Source organism: Psammomys obesus, unplaced genomic scaffold, assembly GCF_907164565.1.
Source record: "Psammomys obesus unplaced genomic scaffold, mPsaObe1.curated_primary_1811, whole genome shotgun sequence".
Classification (NCBI taxonomy): Eukaryota; Metazoa; Chordata; class Mammalia; order Rodentia; family Muridae; genus Psammomys; species Psammomys obesus.
Window position 1 is genome coordinate 12,596,460 of NW_026596234.1, and position 17,970 is coordinate 12,614,429.

Genomic DNA, 17,970 nt, shown 5'->3' on the forward strand with positions numbered 1-17,970 from the left:
ACACACACACACATACACACACATGTACCTGAACACACACACACACACATACACACACACACATTGTAAGAAGCCACCAACGATGACCACTCAGACACGGTTTACAGCCAACTGAAAGTCTTTAATCCAGCTGGCTAGAATGACAGTCAGGTATTTGGGACTCAAGTGTAATGCTGAGTGCTTAGAGTAAAGGTTTCTAAAGGCAAAAGCTACATCCTGGTATCTTGCTCAGCAGCTAGAGTAGGAGGTTTGAACAAGCAACAGTTTAACAGAAGTTAAGGTAAATGGTTAGCTGGAGGAGGAGGTTTGCACAAACAGGCAGTCTAACAGAAGCTAAAAAAAAGTTAGCTGGGGCATCTTGACTTCAGATTCCTAGAATAGAGCTGGGTAGTTTTCCACAGCATTTCTCTACCAAGGAGATCAAATTGTACTTAAATCTAAAAGCCTCAGCAAGACTACAAGATGGAGGAACCTCTGCACTGTCTTGTTCTGTCACACACTTATGCGTGTACCCTCACACATACAGAAATGTACATGTACACACAGATATGTGCCTGTGTGTATGCATATGTGCATGGATAGATGTACATATGTATGCATAAAATGTACACATGTACACACATACACATGCAGACATATGCACATACACAAACATGTATGCACATCTACACATCCACATAGAGGCATATATGTATACACACACACACTTTGAGTAGTGAGTATGTACACCATCTCCAAACACAAGCTCTTGGCAGGGTGGTTATGGCCTCTCCAGGGTTTAGTTGAGGCGCCAAGACAGCACCTTTGGGAGTAGAGTATCTTGTCCAGCATAAAGCAAATCCTGCGTCAGCACGAGCTGTGGTATCTCAGGAACAAGTACCAGACTCGGGATTAGGCACTTGGCCACCAGGGACCTTCATGCCGCAGGATTAGCCGGCCAAGCAAGAAGTGGCCACACCAGCTGGAGTAAGCCACCTTGTGTTGTGAAGATCTCGGCAAGCTGTTGAAAAACGGGAGCCCTGAGCACTGCTCGGAAGTCTTCAACTGGGTTGGCAGATTCATGAGTCCATAAAGGCTCACACCCCGAGGGGTAAGGTCTGGACCACCCATGTTGTAGCTAAGAGGGAGAGGATGCCAGGCTGGGTGGCGGAGGAAAAGGACGGATCTGAATGGCCGCCCTGGAGCCAGTTAAGGCAGCAGACACTGCAGGTTTTGTTCGCTAGCCGCCAGAATGTTGAAGAAATGGGCTGGGTGACCGCTCGGTGGGTAGGGGGGCAGGCCGTGCAACCGTAAGGGTCTGAGTCGGAGTCTCCAGGCCAGTGCTGCCAGGCTGCGTGCACCTGTAACTCAGTGCCCGGAGGGGAGGGGACAGGAGGAGCCTGGTTGTGGAAGAGGGGATTGAGGTTGGCCACGCCAGCTCCAGGCTCAGAGGGCCTCTCTCAAGAGAAGAAGGAGAGTGATCAAGCAGAATATCCGATGTCCTCTTCTGCCTCGGCACACACATGCACACACACACACACACACACAGCGTTGTGCACATGTACAAACACATACATGCATGTACACCACACACACATACACACTTGTACAACCACACACTAACACATACACCACACTTGCACCCAACACTCACAAACACACACACATACATTCACATATATGCACACTCACAATTCACACACACACACACAGTATACATTTCTCTGCTTACACACTCATATATATATGTATGTACACACACACACACACACACACACACACACACACACACACACATTTCACCAGAGTCGCAGGGCCTTGTCCCCAACCAAGACTGACCTCCAAGTGAGAGTGGTAGGCCTTTATTGCTATGATGGCTGCCTCCATTTGGCTAACTCCAACGGGCGATTAGTTATTCTGGAACTTACTTTATATGTAGCCCCAGGCTGGCTTTGCATTTGCAGCTCTCCTGCCTCAGTCTTCTGAGTAGCTGGGATTCTAGCTTGCACTGTTTATGGCTTCTAAGCCCATTCAGTGCTGTCCTGGTCTATTGGAACTCGTGCCTCACACTTGCCTGAATATTTCTCGTTGTTGATTAAGATTTTGTTGTTGCTGATGCTGTTGCTGTCCCCTGAGGTCTTATGCTGGCGGAGCAGTCCCTGGGGCCACCCCTGGTGCTGCTGGGTCACAGCTCCTGTTCAGATGAGTACACTACCCACAAGAGTGCACAGCTCCCCCACTCTCTTGTATGTGGAAGTAGCCCACCTCTGAGTGCCAGCACAGCTTCTTAAGAAATCTCTGGGGGATGGAGCGATGCTCAAGAGCACTTTCTGTTCTTCCAGAGAACATGAGTGCAGTTCCCAGCACCCAGATCAGGATGCTCCCCACACCCCCATAACTCCAGCTCTAGGGACTCCAGCTCCCTCTCCTGGCTTCTATGTGCACATACCCACATGTATACATAAATGATTAAAAATAAAATACTCTTTTTTTAAAAAAGCTCTGAGAAGTTGGGCGTGGTGGTACACACCTTTGATCCCCATCCCAGCATTCCGGAGGCAGAGACAGAGCAAGTTCCAGGACAGCCAGGGCTACACAAAGAAACCCTGTCTTCAACAACAGCAACAACAAGAAACAAAATAAAACAGCAAACAACAAAACCCTCTAGGATCTGAGTTTGGGAGATGGAGGCAGAGGGATGAAGAATTCAAAGTCATCCTTGGCTACATAACAAGCTCAAGGCTAGCCTGGGCTACATGAAACCCCATCTCAAAAAAATCAGGAGAGAGGAGATAGAGCAGGGAAGGAAGGAGGGAAGAAGGAAGGGCAGGAGAAAGAAAGGAGGAACCTTGGAGCCTCTCAGTGCCTCTCCAGTGAAGCTGTTTCTAGAGGACCTGCCAGGGGGCGCTCTAGGCCTAAGGGATGTGGACTGGTTTCCAGAGCTCTGACCCTAAGGTCAGCATCCACTTGCTCAAGCCCCAGATCTGCTACTAAATAGCTGTAGAGCAAAGGGCTTAATTCTGTAAGCGCCCGCTTAAGCCCGTGAAAAATGAGAGCAATAAGAATAATTCCCGATCCAAAGAGTCAGGGCGAAGGTTCAAAGCGATGCAGTGTAGAAGTCCCCAGGAGTAAATAAATTAATGCACAATCCTTAAAACGGTGCCTGCCCTCCACCTCTAGTTACGCCAGTAAGTGGTCGTTATTATTTTCATTACTATGCGTGCTGGAAATTTTGCAGATCTCATTGACTAGCCTCCTCCCGACACACACACACCAGCACATCCTCATGCTTTGGGTGTCGGGAAGGGTGGCTTCCTGTTCCAGCAGTTCTGTGTCTCCAGGCGGTCTGAGCTTGTCCCCTTGGGGCTGACAGCTCCATGCTCCCCACAGTCTCCCAGTGCCCGCCCTTCCTTCCCTCCTGAAGCCCCGGTTCCCAGAAGAACGATTTTCTCAAATTAAGTTATCATGAGTTATGTGAACCCCAGCCTCTGAGAGCCAAAGCAGACTGGCTGGCTGCCTTGTGCCCTTTGCTTCCTGCTTAAAGAACCAAGTCCCCATAAATTTCTTCCCCGAGCTGCATTTGCCCATTTTAAGCCATTTTGCTTCTCTCTCTATCTGGAGTGGAGCGCTGTCTCGAGGGAGACAAGGTACTGCTGCCTCAGAAGAAGTCTCAGGCCTGGGTCTCCGATAGAACCAGGCTTGAACACCAGATGACTCGGGGCTGGAAGCAATGGCTGTCGCCGGGTTTTCATCTGTGGTGCCAGACTGTGCATCAGAGGATCAAATGAGAAGGCCATGGACGGAACTTTGCATAGACCCTTCTCTGCAGCCTGTCTCAGAAGGGCTGAAATGGGGTCAGTAAGATGACTCAGCAGGTAAACCTGCTTGTTCCTCAAACCTGAGTTCGAGTCCCAAAACTTACAATAGAAGGAGACTCCTGAAAGTTGTTCTCTGGTCTCTGTAGGTGCACTGCGGCATGCACACATGCATATCACTTATTCACACACGTGCATACACACACGCGCCACATGCATACATGCACACACACACACACACACACACACACACACACACACACACACACACTGTGGCAGTCTGAATAAGAATGGCCCCCAAGCTGGGTATGGTGGTGCACACCTTTATTCCCAGCACTCAGGAAGCAGAGGCAGGTGGATCTTTGTAAGTTTGAGGCCAGCCTGGTCTACAAAGCTAGTTCCAGGACAGCCAAGGCTGTTACTAAAAAACAAAAAACTCTGGTCTTGAAAAAAAAAACAAAAAAAAAGGGAAGCAGAAGAATGGCCCCCATTGGCTCTTGAAGCCAGGCCTAGTGTCTCTCTTTTCCTGCTGCCTGTGGATCCAGATGCAGAACTCTCACTATTTCTCTAGCGCCATACCAGTCTGCCCGCATTCCACCATGCTCCTTACCAGGAAGATAATGGAGCAGACCTCTGAAACTGTAAGCAAGCACCAACGAAATGCTTTCTTTCGTAAGAGCTGTCATGGTTATGGTGTCTCTTCACAGCAATAGAACCATGACTGACTGATTCACACACACACACACACACACACACACACACACACACACACAAGTATGACCAGAAGAAAGTAAATTAAAAATTAAAGGGGTGGCCAGGATGGTGGCTGCGTGGTTGTGGCTCATGCCTTTAATCCCAGAGCTAGGGAGGCAGAGCAGTGGAATCTCTGTGACTTTGAGGCCAGCCTTGTCTACAGAGTGAGTTCCAGGACAGCTAAGGCTACACAGAGAGACCTTGTCTTGAAAAAATCAAAACCAACCAACCAAACAATTAAATAATTAATTGATTGATTAAAGGGGTGAAAAATAAAATCCAGGAATGGCAGATGTGAGAATTCAAGCCCATTCTAGGCTACACGAGATCCCGTCGCAATAACAACAAAAACGATTTTGTCGTGCTCTGCTCCCCTCACTCTGAAGAGGGTCTGTCATCATTCCCTGTAGGATGGGATGGAAATACCTGCCCCCTCCTTATTTCTCCAAGGATAAACCAAAGTGCACTGCATCCGTGGATTTATTGGGCGTACTCACAGTATTCCAGTCCATGGCTGCTGGGCACCACTATGTTTTGGACCTGAAATGGTTTGGAACATCATGGCCTGAACTTGTGGTGGAGGAGGCCTGCTCAAGTCATGGCTAAGCCTAATAAAGAGAGAGAAACTGGTGCCCCGCTGTCCCCTTTGCGGATGTACCCCTAGTGACCTCCCCCAGGGCCCCACCCCTCTCAGGATCCGTCACTTTCTAATAGCACCCGGCTGAGGACCAAGCCTGTAACACATGGGCCTTTGGGGACATTGAAGTTCTGTAATAGTTACTATTGGTTGGCAACTTGACTGGATCTAGAATCACCTAGGAGATAAGTCTCCGGGCGCCTCTGTGAGGAAGTTTCTAGACTGGGTTAACTGAGGCAGGAAGACAGCCCCCCCCCCCCCCCCCAGTGTGGGCGGCACCATCCCATGGGCTGGGATCCTGCACTGAGTGAAAAGGAGAAAGGGAGCTGGGCACCAGCATTCACCTCCCTCTGACTCCTGACTGAGGAGGTCATGTGACCTGCCACTTCACAGCCCTGCCACCGAGCCTTTCCCACAGTGATGGACATTCCCTTGAACTGTGAGCCAAAGCAAACACTTCTTTCCAAAAGTGTTTTGTTTTGTTTTGTGGAATCAATAAGGAGCAATAAACAATAAGCAACAAGGTCCAGAACCCAGAACTCTCTTACCTACTCCCAGGGATTGGGAGTAGGTAAGAGAGGGACAGCAGGAGCATGCCTGAGTAGCTGCCCTGATCTGGGAGGAGGTGAGACATTCTGATAAGGAGAGAGGAGCTGAGAAGCAGGGAGGCTGTCGGGCTGGAGGGAGAAGAGGCTGTTGTTGGTTTTTTGTTTTGTTTTGTTTTGTTTTTTTCTTTATGGTTTCGTTCGTTCCTCTACTCCATGAAGACAAGAAGTCATCAGCTAAGAGTGAGGAGTCACAAACTGAGATGAGAAGATGCCCAGGAGCCTCTGAGTGCTGCTCAGGGCCTCGTGGTACAGTGGCATTGCCCCTCTGCGGGGAGGTCTTCTTCAGCCAGAAAGATGCAGTTTGCTCTGGCCTCATTCAGCACTGGGCCCTGGTCTAAGGAGAGCTTCGGTCCCTTCCAGAAGTAGCTGGGGGAAGGGAGAGAGTTGAAGACAAAGTAAAGATGGGATCTGCAGTCAAGGAGGGAAGTGAGGCCACGGGGTGGGGTTGGGGGAGAGATGATGAACTGAACAAAAGTAGAAGGGTCACAGGGATTAGGGAACTGGGAGGGGCATGTCCCTGTGTTCCAGTTTCAGATGTCATTGTGGGGGAATTAAAAACAAAACAAAACAAAACTAGAGGCTGATAACTCAGTAAATACGAAACAGTTTAAAGATTGGGGCTAGAGAGATGGCTCCGTGTGTAAAGTGGGAACCTGAGTTCGGATCCCCAGAACCCATGTAATGTGCTGGAACACAGAGGTAATCCAGCACGGGGGGGGGGGCACCAGGGTGGAGAAGACAGGTGCATCCTGGGAAATCCCTGGCCAGCCACTGTGGCCAAAACAGCAAGACCCAGTTCAGAGAGAGATGCTATCTCAGAGGAGAAGGTGGAGGGGGCTGACCAGATGGCCCAGCAGGTAAAGGCTCTTGCTGAGTAAGCTTGCCGAATTGGCTCTGATCCCTGAAAGACACGGTGGAAGGAGAGAAGCAACTCCTGAGAGTTATCCTCTGCCCCATGCACACATACCATGATACGTGTCTTCCCCACCCCCCACAATAATTAAATAAGGTGGGGAGTAATACAGGAAGATACCAGGTGTCATATTCTGTCCCCTGCATTCACACAGACACACACAGACACACACACACACACCACATAAACACATGCACATGTGCGTGCACACAAGTTGAAAACTTATAATTCATTGAGGTCCTCCTATGTACCAGGCACCGTGCCGAGTGCTCCATATTTACTGTGTTCTCATGACCATCCCCTGAAGCTGGTACTGTTCTTGTCCCGTTGCACTGAGTCTCAGGAAGATCTAGAACCTCATTTGGGAGCACACAACAGCAAAGAGGTCTGCGCTGCCTCGGTGTGTCGGCTTCACGGCGTTGTGGTTCTCAGCTGAGTTACTCCACAGACTCAACCCCAGCCACTGACAGGGCATCTGACCTCAGCTGCCCAGGGGCCGAGCTGGGGTAGCACGAGGGAGCTTGAAAAGTCTTCCTTTCGTGTGAGCGGAGCTGCCCGCTCAAGGGCAGCTTAGCTAAAAGGAGGAAGCATTGCCCAAACTTGGTTGACGGGACTCAGACTCTGATCAAAGAAAGTTCTGCTCAAGGAGGGGAGAAAGGGGCAGGGAAAAAAAGAAGTCATTTTGTCAACCTGAGCTCTCAAAGTGTCTCTGGTCTCTGCAGCTTCCTGTCACCCTGTGAGTTAGCCACTAGCTTTGTAGGAAGCCTCATTACTGCTAAAGATAGCCCCTCAACCCACTGAGCCCTGACCCCAGCTCTGTCCATGACTTTTTAGACAACGTTTTTGTTACAATGATGGTTTGATTGCTCGTGTGCTCCATATTTGCTGTGGGCACAAGTGTGGAGGTCAGAGGATGATTTGTAGGCATGAGTTCTCTCTTTTTCACCATGTGGGTCCCTGGAATTGAACTCAGGTCCACTAGGTTCAGAGGCAAGCACTTTCATCCTTTGAGCCATCTTGCTAGCTCCATCAATGAGTCTTTAAAGAGCTGACCCTGGACTCAAACAACCCAGATGGAAAAACCTCCTTAAACCTCATACTCCTAAGGACCCACAGGCAAAGACCAGAAGGAAAGGAATCGAAAGCCCCATGGGGATTGTTCCTGGGACCAGAGAGCACTGAGTGGGGCCAGAACCAGGGAGAGGTGGGTGAGGAACCCGAGACGCAAAGGTTAAGGAAGCTCTCTCTCAAAGCTGTGTCAGCTCACTCAAGTCTCTGGTAGAGCTGAGGGTGTGGCTCCGTGGGTAGAGTGCTTTTCTAGCATGGAAGAGGCCCAGGTTCCGGCTCCAGCCTTGCATAAACCAGGTGTGGTGGCACTCTGGTGATCCCTGTACTCAGGAGGTGGAGGCAGGAGGGTCAGGAAGAGTTTGAGGTCATCCTCTGCCACACAGTGACTCTGAGATCAACCTAGTCTCAAAAGTCACTGACAGAGAACACAGCAACCATCTCTAAGTGAGTGTTCTGGGCCAGTGGAGGGTCATTTCTACTCTAGATGACCATTTGGGGATCATGCATTCTCTACATGGTGGCTTTGTCATTCTCCTGAACATCACGGCTGCCCCAGGGTCAACGCTGGGTACAGCCCACAGGGAGGACACACAGGGAGGATGTGCCAGCTGACTTCACACCTCAGCCTGAGGTTTCATGCTTTGGTGTCCACTGCTGAGAAGTAGGTACCCTGCTAGCTTTCGGTCTTTGTCACACATGAAGCTAGGAAGTGAGTCACAGTATGAGGGTGGGCCAGCCATGTTAACACAGAAGCAGGGAGAAGGGTCACTGGTGGACAGCTAGCAAATCCCACCAAGTCACTGCTGACAGAGAGCCTAATTTCCAGCAGGTTCTATTCTAAATGATAGTAAAGGTTGCTGAACAAGAGGAAAAAGAGGTGCTCAAGAGCTGGGGTAACTGGGGAGGCGGAGGGAACGAGGAAATGTTGCCCAGAAGAGGAAGTGCAGAACATCCCATGGTGCTAGGAAAAGGCCAGAGGACAAGGCCTGGCATTCTTCTATTGGGCAGGAAAGAGGCCAGCTCAAGGCAGGCGGCTCACTGAAGCCCGTCTTGAAGACTGGTAGACTTCTTGGTCACTTGTGTGGGACTTTGTTCTAATTGCACATGGCCTTGTAGTCTCTGCAAGCTCTCAACTAGATTATAGAGTGGGAAGTTAGCCGAAGAGGAGACTCTCATTGTGCAGCCATGGGGAAGCCTTCATCTGTGCTGAGGTGAGACTTTCTGGTGGCATGGCTGTTGGGGTCCTCCATGCTTCTTAAAGAATCCCTCCCCTATTGTGCTGGCTGGTTTTTGTCAACTTGACACAAGCTAGGGTCATCTGGGAAGAGGACATCTCAGCTGGGAAAATGCTTCCATCGGATTGGCCTGTAAATAAGTCTGTGGAGCCTTTTCTTGGTTAGTGATCACTGTGGGAGGGCCCAGCCCACTGCGTGAGATGTTCTCCTGGGCAGGTGATTCTGGGTTGACCTGGTAGTCACTGCCTTTAATCCCAGTACTCAGGGAGGCAGAGGTAGAGGCAGGCGGGTTACTGTAGGCTTGAGGCCAACCTAGTCTACAAAGTAAGTCCAAGACAGCCAAGGCTACACAGGGAAATCCTGTGTCAAAGAAAAAAGAAAGAAAGAAAGAAAGAAAGAAAGAAAGAAAGAAAGAAAGAAAGAAAGAAAGAAGGAAGGAAGGAAGGAAGGAAGGAAGGAAGGAAGGAAGGAAGGAAGGAAGGAAGGAAGGAAGGAAGGAGGGAGGAGAAGGAAAGAGAGAGAAAAGAAAGAAAAGAGGAAGAAAGAAAGTGGGCTGAGCAAGCCAATAAGAAGCAGTCTTCCTTGGCCTCTGCTTTAGTTCTTGCCTCCAGGTTCTTTGAATTCCTGCCGTGGTTTCTCTCAGTGATGGACTGTGGAGGTGTAAGCCAAGTAAACCCTTTCCTCCCCGAGTTGCCTTTGGCCGTGATGCATTGTCACAGCAACAGAGAGCAAAGTAAAACATCCAAGTTCTGTAAGTGAGATCAATGAACTCATTGGTTCCTCAAGGTGGAATCGATGGAACACACTTTGTCATTGGTGCCTTATGTGGTGGGGCACATTTGTTTAAATGGTCCTGCAACACTGTGTTTCAAAATAAGCAAGCAAGCAAGCAAAGAAATAGGCAACCCACAACAATGAGGATGCTCACAACACAATGGCGAAGATAAACAATAACAGTATGAATCTGACAGGGTCCTGTGAGGCTCCCACAGAGCACTGAAGGGCCTTGGAGTCCAGCATGATGATGTAGGCAAGGCTACACTAGGTTCCAGAATAAAGCTATATTGGAACATGGCCACACTCATTTATCCACGGTGGCGTGCATTAAAACAAAGACAGAGACAGTGGCATTCAGGATGTGGACCTATTGGAAATGTGACCTGCAGGGGCGTTATTAGCACTGTGATTGTGAGATTAACTTTGTCTGGGCACCACCTTGTTCACCAGCTGATGAGAGTCCTCTTCAATTCTAATATGTTAGTAGGAGTCAGAGTAACTGTGCCTGAGACAATGAAGCGCCACATGAAAGCTGGTCATCATTTCTTCTCTCTGCTGAGGGCCCGTTTCTCTATAGAATGGATTACAAAATGTCCTCTGGCATTGTCGTAAGGATTTGCTAAGGGAAGTGATTTAAAGATAGCATCTTGATTCGTCTCACCGGCTTGTAGTACAGTTGGTCCCGTAAGACCCCGAGTCTCTTCTTCCGCAACTGGGGATCGCCTACTTGCCCTCCCTACCAGCCTGCTGTGAGCATTAAGGGAGAAGGCAGGAGTGGGTCCTTGGCGCGCTGCCGGGCCTTGTTAGATCCGCAGGTGCGGTGACGAAGGCCACCTCCCACGGATCCCTACCAACGGCACAGCTGAGCTGTACCCCTCTGCCTCTGCTCAGCGCCCACGGTCAGCCCTGGGTACCGGTATAATTAGCTCCATCTCCGTAGTGAGCAGCCACGGCTGCTCAGAGCCTCTGACACGACTGTCACCTCCCACTCAGTTCCCCAAATCAGCTATGCCCACCGTTGAGTCGATCAGGTGAGCATCACCAGAGGACAGCTTGCTCCTTACAACAGTGTGTCGCAGGGACCCAGAGCGATCCCACCCCGCAGCCCCGTTCACCCTTAGGATGTGTACAGAAATAAAAGAAAAAAAAAAAAGTTTGGGTGGGGAGCAGCCTCTAGTGTCTGCTGGGAAATCACGTTCCTTCAGACCCAATAGCCTGCAGAAGAAAGACAGTCTATCTCTTTAAGAGGCCTCTGAGGAGGGGCGGGGCCTGCCGGCGTAGCTCCAGCCCGCGCCCTTAGTTAGGCCCGCCTTCTTTTTAGTGACAGACAAACAACCCAATGGAAGCAAGCAATTTTAGCTTGACTGCAAAACGGAGCAATAGAAGCCCGGGCCGGCCCGCGCGGGGCGGGGCCCCAGGAGGGCGGGGCGGACGAGGCCGGAGGAGCGGCGGCGGGACCCGGGCGCGGAGCTGGGCCTCGGCGGGCGCCGGGTGAGTGAGGGGCGTGCGGGGCTTGAGGCGGAGGGACGGAGCGTTGCGGATGGGGGCCCGGGGCTCGAGGACAGGGTTGAGGCCGAGGGCAGCGTCCGCCCGCCCTCCAAGCCCGGGCATGGCGCCGGCCCAGTCATTCCCCTGCCGTCGATACCGGCCCTCTTCTTTCCTTCTCCACTGCCCCGCTTCGGTCCAGGCCGCCCTCATCCGCTTCCTCCCGCAGCGCTGCCATGCCCGGGGTGCTCCGGTGCCGGTCTCCACCCCTCCCTCTTCCCCGGGTCCTGCAGATCTGGTCTTTCGCCGCCCTCCCTGGGCTCAGGCTGCTCCCCGGCCTGGTTCAGATCCTTCCCCATCCCTCGCTCTGGGCCTCCCTCAGAGTCCATCCCTCGGTCTAGTCTTGTAAACTTTTTTTCATCCTCCCAGTCTTCTTTCAGAAGGCTTCCGGGGCCCCGAGTTCTGACCCCGGGGCCGCACTCTGAACACTCTGGTGTTCCTCGCAGCGCGAACACGGCTGTAGTTTGAGCAACTGTTTTAAAGTGTTGATTGATGTCTGCCTGTCCCAGCAGGTAGGAGTGCCCACAGGGTAGATGACCATGCCTGATGTTGCGCCATGCACCCACAGCATCTCCGCAGGGCGGGCACTGTAAATAACTTACTAAATGAATGAAAGAAGGGCTTGGGTTTGTGTAGAGGAAGAGAATGCAGCTGCAGCCCCTGACATCCCACCTGTGGGGGCTAACCTTTGGGAATGTTGCCTGCCAGTCAGGCACTAGGCTAACCTGGGCTCTCCAAAAGAAAAATAATGCAAATCACATCTGTTAATTTAACTCTTTTAACAGTCGCACCCCAAGAAGGTAAAATAAGCTAGTGAGATGACTTATTAATGTTTTATTTAGTATATTTCAGAATATAACTAATAGTTCACATAACCAAGGTAAAGTCCTGATAATGGAGTCATTGGCTTTTTATGTGCTAACTTCTTGAACTCTGGTGTGTACTTCATACTTGGGACAGACCTTCTCGCTTCACAGAGGCACAGCAGTAGCCATTTGTCAAGTGGTCTGTAACCACAGTTGCAATGGTGGCTGCGGGTGGCAGTGTTGGCTGTGAGGTGCTCTTTACTGTGTATATGTAAAGGTGTTTAATTTGCATTATGGTCTTTTGAGGAGACTGTCATTATTTGCATTTACAGATTAAAAATAGCAAAGCTCCTGAAAGATTTTACCTGCCCGGATTCATTCCACAGTTTGTGAGCAAAGAAGATAGGGCTAGGCCCTCTGTCGGGGCTCGGGGGGGGGGGGGGGTTGGGGAGGAGGCATGAGAAAGGGTTTCTTGTGTAGCCCTGGCTGTCCTCTGATTAAAGGCATGCACCACCACACCCAGCTTGTCTGTTGCTCTTTAATCCCGCCATTCTTGTTATGCTTTATGCTGCTTCAAAGAGGTTCCAAGAAAGTTCGGGGTGTAGGATGTGAGGACTAGACTTCTTACAAACAGTGGTACCAGTATTTAGCATATTCTAGCATGCCCCATTCCTAGGTCATGTCTTCCTAGGTGGCTCACAAGCAGACATAGTTAAAAACCTGTCTTGGGTTTGGAGGTATCCCGGAGCACTGTAGAGGCTGGGGCAGAAGGATCTCCTGAATACAGAAGTTCAAAGCCAGGGTGGGCAGTGTAGCGAGACTCCAACTCAAAAGAAAAAGAAAAACGCAGAAAGCAAGGCCTCCTCTGACCAAGTCAGAGGATGATTCCTTAGCTCGCCTGCATTAATGCAGCCCAGTCCCAGGGTCAGGGCAGAAAACCTTCTGGGACCTGTAGGACCTCAGAGATGCTGAACTGGAGTTGCTAGTCAGATGAGTTAGTTTGTCAGTTACTCACTGAGTGGTCTCCATGAGCCTAGCATGGTCCAGGCCCTTTGAGGTGACTGGACAGTGTAACTCTTCATCTTCAGGGTGCTCAGAGAAGATTTGGAAAGACAAGATCATGTCACATAGGATGACTAGAGTGTGTGGTAAGAGGACCCAGAATCCCTTGTGTGTCAGAAGTTGCCAAGTGGTGTCTTGGCCCAGCTGCATGATATGTCTGCCCCCCCCCCCCCAAATTTGAACTTCTAGGCAAGGTAAATGCTTCATAGCTTGAGGCTCCCTGTGTGGAAGCTGCTTGGCTTATTTACTTACCTGTCTGGCTGCTTAAGGCACTTGAATTCCTCACCTCACTGGGAATACATACTGAACTGGAGTGACCAGGACCTATTGGCTGGGCAACCATTATGTGCTGTCATTGTGCTGCTCTGCCATGGAAGCAGAGCAAGGGTCTCCACTGGGCATACTAGCAACAACACCACTTTTTTGTAGGTTTTCCTCCCCCATGGCCTTCTCCTATTTTTGCCCACAGCATAGCACAGCGTGGCAGGTAGGGCTCCTTAGAGCCAGGATGTGTGGTTCCGGTGTTCGTAGCTTCTTCCATTCACACAGTTCGAATCCTTCTTACTTTGTACCAGGCATTGTACGAAGTGCTTTGCATGCATGATCCCATTTCATGTTCACATAGCTTTTATGAGGAGTGGTTGGTTCTAATCCTTGGTTTAAATATAATAGGAAAGTTATCAGAGCTGGGATCCAAATGCAGGTCTGGCCGCTCCAGGATGCAAGCCCCTAATCGCTCAGTGCCACCGCTTCATGAGAGAGGCAAAGCTGGAAAATTGACTCCACATTCTGTCCAGGGACACTTGTACTTGCAGCAGAGCCATGTGGCAAGAGAGCACTGATCCAGAAGTGGAGGCTGGGCCTTTTTTGTTGTTGTTGTTGTTGTTCGTAACTGGTGTCCCTGCCTGGCCTTGCTAGTTCCTCTGGACCTCAGTTCCCTTCTTTATGAAATGAGAGGAAAGGCTTGGCCTCATTGAGAACAATGCTGTGTTGTTATGGTCTTTATTGAAGGAGTTGGGCCCGCCGCCTGGAGTTCTAGGGACAACCCAGGCCACTCTTAGCCTCTTGTACCCCACCCTATCCAAACTCTTCCTCCTTATGTAACCATCTTAATTTGTTGGTGAGAAAGATTTAAATTTTTAATTGATTTTATTTTATGTGTATGGGTGTTGTGCCTGCAGGCATTTATGTAGACCATATGTGTGCCTGGGGAAGCCAGAAGAGGGTGTCAGATCCCCTAGAACTTAGCTGCCATGTGGGTGTTGGAAATGGAGCCCAGGTCCTCTGCAAGAGCAGCAAGTGCTCTCAACGACTGGGCCATCTCTCCAGGCCCAAGAAACAGTTTCTTAGAGTTCATCTGTATTTTCTGTCTCAGTTTCTGTTCCCCCTTAAGTCTGATCCTTTCGGAATCAATTGTCTGCATAGTTATAGGTGGGGATGTACAAGTTCTCGGAAGTGGATAATGCAGTCACTAATGGTTCAGGACTTTTAAAGACAGTTAAGCCTGAGGGCGTTTTGTGTGGACACAGCTGTATGCTGAGCATTGTGCAAACTAGGGGGCGAGTAGATAGAGAGTAGGTGCACCATTCAGAGGCCCAGTGCTCAGCCTGCTTGCCTTCCTGGAGCAGGGTCTCCGTCTCAGCCATCGGGAAAATCATTTGGGGGAGGCTTCAGTGACCAAGCTAGCTACAGAGGGGGGAGGGTCAGGAACACCACAGCCAGTATGGAGAGCCATTGATGTAGAGAAGTGATTCTTAACCTTACTAATGGCTGTGACAGTTTAATATTGTTCCTCAGGTTGCCATGACCCCAACCATATATTCCTAACTGTAATTTTGCTACTGTTATGATTCATTATATATATATACATATATATATATATATGTATATATATATATGTATATATATATATATGATATGCAGGATGGTCTTTGGTGACCCCTGTGGGCCATTCAAGACCTCCAAAGGGGTCTTGACCCACAGGTTGAGAACCACTGACCTAGAGCCTTCTTCATGACCTCATGGTACATTTGAACTACTCTGGATTGCATCTGAAGGCAGGTCCTGATCCAGAGGGCATGGACTGGAGGGGTGCTTCTGCATTAGTACTGACTCCTAAGGGGTACCCCATGTGTCTAGTCACTAGGTAAGAGGTGACTTGAGAGGCAGGATTATAAAATCTATAGTTGGCAGCAAGGACTGGCAACACACAGATGGCATCATCAGTACCTGATGATTGAGGCTTAGGAAGCCACAAGGGAGGACTTGTCTGAACACGTAGAAGTTGGCCATTTGGATGGGGTATCCAAAGTGATGGTTTTCAAGGGGGCAGGTGAGAGGTAGGTGCTGTCCACAGGGGTAAGTGTGGACACTGGAGCAGGCCCAAGCTTAGATATCCTGCTAAGACCATTAAGCCACTTTCCTCTAAGAGCAGATGTTCCACAAGGTGGCTGCAGGGTGATTGAGTTGAGGGAAAGATGCCAGTCAGTTTCTTGTACTTTGTCTCTCTGCAATAGTGGCTCTTAGCCATACTTGGATGAGGCCTGTGCTCAAATGTCAATACAAAGGAAATCCCTCAGCTCCTACAAGTCTCTTGTTCTCACTTTCTATCCTGTGGCATTTCCTCTTCTACACCTCAGAGCCTCACCCTAGCTCAGGGAGGGTGAACTGAGGGAAACTGAGTCATTCTTCAAATGAAAAGATCACAGGGGGAAGGCTCCGCTGAGATTGGGATCTTGATTAAAAAAAAGGTGTGACCTCTGGTTACCTCTTTAGTGAGGCAGCATTCTGTCATAGGAAACAAACCAACTTCATCCGGCCTCCCCCACTGTATGGCAGGGTAGAATAGAAAGCACACAGGGATCCCTACCAGCTCCTGGGCAGGGAGAGCTGGGAACCTTCTGGCATCTTCTATCCCCTACACCACTTGGGAGGGATTGTCCTCCCTGTCTAAGCCAGTTCCAGTTGTGCTGGCAGGTTCAGCCTGAAGCTTCCCTTCGGGAGTGATGGTCAAAATTCCCCGGGCCTTTCCTGATGATGCACTCCTTCCAGAGGCCACTTGGAGACTGTTCCGTTGGATAGCCTGTACTACCGTAGTTCCTCTCTGCCGGCTGTGTCATGGCAAGACAGCATTAGTACTGTCCTCCCACAGCTCTTGCTGTGTGGGCCTCTCCTTTGTCTGCCTGATCATCTTTGTGTTTGTGGTACCTTCAAGGTGGCTTCAGGGGACTGGGGTCTTGCTCAGTCCCAAAGGCTTGCCTAGATCCTGAGGTAGTGAATAAAGAAATCGGGGTGGGGGTGGGGGGAGGAAGTGGAAAGTCATTCTGGGCTGTGGGCTGGGAGGGGCACTCCTGCTCTCATGCTGGACTGTTGCTATTGAACTGAGCGCAATACTGTGAGTGGTAGAGCAAGTGGCTATTTATAGCCCTGAGAATTTTGCAATGTTATTGAATTGCTTTGACCTAATTTCCCACTTCCTTTCTGAAATGAAAATGGAGAGTAAGCAGACATGTGCTGGAGGGCTTCCCTACAAGGAGATCCTTCATCCCTGAGTGCTCAGTGTCTGGGAAGTCCTGCTCCACTCTCCTCCCACCTTGCTTTCTAGGGGAGGGAGAGGACATTTTTTTCCTCTAACTAGGTTCTCCAGTAAGGCTTGTTCTAAGCTAGTCTTGAACAGAATTGTGTGGGGGATACTGTGTTGCAAGGCTTCCGGACTTGTGGGAACAGTTCCTGCCTCCTGCCTGTTGGAAGCCAGCTTTGGTTTGTAGGAGTGGAAGAAGCCAGAGTCATGGGGTTTCAGTGTACATAGGTTCTTTCCTGAAGGAGGATCTAGTGAAGAAGTGTAGACATATGACAGAATGTGGGGACAGTGCACATGTATGGAATAACGGTACCAGTGGAAGGTGATATGCCATCTGGGCTTTGAAGTGTGAATAGGAGCTCTGTCGGCTATTAGAAGGGACTTTACAAAGGTTCAGGAGAAATGAGGGAACCCAGCCTTAAACAGCCAGGAAGGGGCTGCCTAGACTGGCCTGCGCACCACCTGTGGGGATGTGGTCAGCCTTCTGGAGACCACGGAGGGCCATTTTCTGTTGGCTAGGTCTCTGAGCACAAACCTGAAGTCTGCACTGAGCAGCTGCGGTGGTCACATCCAAGGCTGCCTTCTTTGATATGGGTTTCTAACATCCTAGGTAGGGGACTGAGAATCCCTCTAACGTCCCTCGTCTAGAAAGCACACCCCTACAGGGTTGCCTTGTGGGCTGGGTGGCACAGGCCTGTCACCTCAGCTACCCAGGAGACTGAGACAAGAGGATTACAAGTTAGGCCTGGGCAACTTTTTGAAAGCCCCGTTTTAGAACAAAAATGAAATAAGATTAGAATAGGGCTGGGGTTGTAGAGCACTGTCCTAGCAAGCTCAGAGCCCTGGCTTAGAACCTGAGCACTTCAGTGAAGGAGATGGAATGGGGGAGGCTTTGAGTGGTGCCTTCAAATTATGTAATTGTTAGCTAATGTTACTCATCAAAGGAAAGACAGTGTGGAGGGAAGACAGTGAATTTTGGCATGGTTGAGACCCAGTTCCGATGTAATTTACTTCTCTCTTGCCCTTCCCCCTGCATCCTTCCTTCCCTTCCTGTCGAATAAGTAGGATGGAGGATGAGTTTCTTTGAACTTTCACCTCCTTGCCTGTAAAAAAGAATGTTTCAGGGTTCCTGAGGCATCAGCTGTAAAATGACACAGAAGCAATGAATTAGAGACTGTCTGTCCATAAGCAT

The 17,970-nt window shown here is 50.0% G+C and overlaps 1 protein-coding gene across 2 annotated transcripts in view; it reads left to right on the forward strand.

The window, feature by feature from the left end:
* Window positions 1–11,220: 11,220 nt before the first annotated feature.
* Elmo2 (engulfment and cell motility 2) overlaps window positions 11,221–17,970 on the forward strand; it is a 36,792-nt gene continuing 30,042 nt past the window's right edge. The window contains exon 1 of one of the 2 annotated variants that reach the window (XM_055596202.1): window positions 11,221–11,276. The gene's annotated coding sequence lies outside the window, so the exon portion shown is untranslated. The remainder of the gene's footprint in view (window positions 11,277–17,970) is intronic. The other variant, XM_055596203.1, reaches the window with a different exon arrangement.